We start from the raw sequence: 3,383 nt of genomic DNA on the forward strand, positions 1-3,383 counted from the left end.
TGTCTTCATCGTTATCGTAGTTAATCCTGCACACACAAGCCAAAACTCTACTCCGATCTAGACAATTATTACAACGCGAATTGACATTCTGTTGCCCGGCACGTCATTGGTTGGCGCTTCGTCTGATTCTTCGGTGCATCGTCCTCTCTTGCGGCTTGTTGCCCAATCGGCGGTTGACCTCCGCAACCCCAATATCCTTGGCGTAATTCCACTCTCCTTAGCCCGACGCCCGACGTCCGAAGCCTTCTGCCGTCCAATACCCTGACATGATCTCCTCCGGCACAACATCAATTCCTCCTGCATTAACTGTCTAATCCTGATCGAGTAGACCTGCATCACTCAAAATGCAGTTAAACATAAACATAATTATCAATTAGTTTCATCATCAAAATACGAGATTCAACAATCTCCCCCTTTTTGATGATGACAACTAATTGATGACTAACGGAGTTAACTTTAACTCCCCGGAGTTTAACCAAACTCCCCCTATCAATATGCCATTGATAGAACACTTGGATTATCCCAAATCCAAGTAACATTCATCACTAGTTCTGATAAACATTTAAATCATCATGCAAATATATAAAATATTCAATTTAATGCATGAAGTCATCAATATACTTCTCCCCCTTTGTCATCAACAAAATGGAGAAGTACCACAATCAAGTGTTTGTGATATAAGTTTAACTTATTGCATGAAAAACATAATATCAAGTTTTATCATCATGCAGTTTTGAAGCCAGAAGATTTAGCAAATGTTACATCATACTTAGAACATTCAAGCTATCAAGTTTTAGATATGCAAGTTTTATGACATACAAGATAGCACATGCAAGCTAGCAATGTTACAACATTTTAGAACTTGCAAGCTAGCAGTTTAGAGATGTTCAAGAAGGCAACTCTTGCTTCTTGAAATATGCAAGTTGCAAGCTAGCAAATTTTTGCTTCCTTTGCAGTGCTAGCTTTTGATATCGTAACGCAACTATTTCAAGTGTTTATCAATTATAGCATTTCATTACTTGGTAAGATATCAATGCGTAAAATCATGATACAAGTTCTTGATATCTTAACGCATGATGCAAACATGGCATAATGCAAATTTGGCAATCATAGCATCAATTCATATATCTCTTGATGATGCAAGTATTGCAAATATGGCAATCATATCAATTCATATATTTCTCCCCCTTTATCATCAACAAAAGGAGAAGTAGCTCTAGCTATTTTAAAATATATGCAAGTTTTTATAACATGAAGCTATATTTTCATCACAACATATAAGCACAAAAGCATAGCAAGATTCTTAGGTTCAATCATGGCAATTCAACACTTGCTTCATGTGCAAGATTGCACTTGCTTTTCTTTGCATGTTCTAACTAGCAAAAGCTTTCTCCCCTTTGTTTTTGTCGAAAAGAAGGGAGAAATCAATGGCCAAATATTTTTAATTATTATACAGGCCATATTACAAAATCTTGTCATGATATCAAGAAAGTTCAAGAAGGACATGATCCATTCAACAAATCCTTTTAATAGGGCAAAGGAATTATATAACCAAGAATCATGATTAAAATATTTCAATATCATAGATCAAGTCATGATTCGTGATTCATCATAAAGCAAATTAATTTTCAGTCATCACATAAGGCATTTAAAGAATTTTTGAAACATAGAAGAATGATTAATTTAAGCATGTAATGTTTCAATCAAAATCAAGTCATGAATACTAATACTTTCATATTGTGAGTATCAATTCATGAATACCAAAAGATATTATTTGTGATTTCAATTTTGCAAGATCATGATTATGATTTAGACATAACTTATTCAAATCAAATCGTCAACTTGAAACTCATAATCAAGTCATTAAAATTAATTTCGAAATTCACAAAATATCATGAAATCAAAAGACAAGTTGCATTTCATTTGAAGAACTCCTTTTTGATAAATGTAGGGACCATAATGAGCGATCTTGATTTATAAAGAGCTTCATGTTATAATTATCAAGATCATGATTTTAATAATTATTCTCTTTAGCAAAGAATCACAAAAGTACTTTATTTTTGCATAAGAAATCTCATTGTATTATGATTTATAAATTCTTTTTCTGCACATGAATCATAGGAGATATGTACGTGAAACAAATCTTTGCAAGCAAAGACACTATCATTCATATTTCAAGATGGAATTTATAAGCAGGAATCATTTCATCAAATCCATTTTAGAGAAATATTTTTCAAAAGTGTATGAGAAAATCCGATTGTTAGGATACCAATTGTTAAGTGAATCCGAAAATGAAATTAGTACTTTCATGCATTCGGATAAGATTTTGCTATAGATTTTCAAGTTCAATTATGAAGATAAAACATGCTCATGATCATAAAAATTTATGTATCCAAAACATATAATTTCCAACATGTTATAGTGTAAAATCATCATGGCAATTAAGTGTTTTGAACATTGAATCAAGAATGTCCGAAAAATAATCTTAACACGTTCATGCATTCGAGCACATTTTTGCCATAGTTTTTCAAATATACTCATGAGAATAATACATGCTTATCATCGGCTTAAAATCTCATGCATAAAATTGTTAATCAAAATATTTAATTTCATCATTATGCATTTCTTCAAATCAAACATGATCTTTAATCAAAATCGAGAAATAACAATGGAAATCAACGTAATACACATTATTACTTCTTAACCATGATTTCATATTTTCAATCAAGATCATTTTATTTGTTTATCATAAAATATGCAATATTATCATTTTCGAAATTACTTAGTATGATCATAATAAATTTTTTTTTTAACATGTAATTTTTAAGAAAATTAATTCTAAACTAAAAGAGAAAAATACATCATGAAAGCATCAAGTAATTTCAAAATAAATTAGGGGGATTTCGATTACCTCATCATTGTAGGCTGTTAAGGCGTAGTTTGCCGCCTTGCTTTTGTTGACTTTCTCTTCTTCGGAGGAGCTCGATTCATCTCAATTTTTATTCTTCTTCTTGCGTTTAAAGCAAGTAGTTCGATTCTTTTTGCTTTTTAATTTTCGTTTCATTTGTAGTTTAAGTTCACCATCACTTGAGCTTATGCTCGAGTGGTCTTCAAATGTTCTATGTCCCAAATCCTTCCTATTCTTTGGAAGGTTGTTTTGTTCATCATTGTCCTCATCACTTGAGTCATCGCTCAAGTGGCATTCATTTGTCCAGAGTTCCAAATCTTTCCTGTTCTTTGGAAGGTGATTGTGTTCAACATGTTCATCATGTGCATTGTGCACCATTTCATATGTCATCAATGAACCAATTAGTTCTTCAAGTGGTAAGTTGTTTAGGTTTTTAGCTTCTTGTATTGCAGTTACTTTTGAATCCCACTTCTTA

This window comes from Musa acuminata, chromosome BXJ3-1 (assembly GCF_036884655.1).
Source record: "Musa acuminata AAA Group cultivar baxijiao chromosome BXJ3-1, Cavendish_Baxijiao_AAA, whole genome shotgun sequence".
Taxonomy (NCBI): domain Eukaryota; kingdom Viridiplantae; phylum Streptophyta; class Magnoliopsida; order Zingiberales; family Musaceae; genus Musa; species Musa acuminata.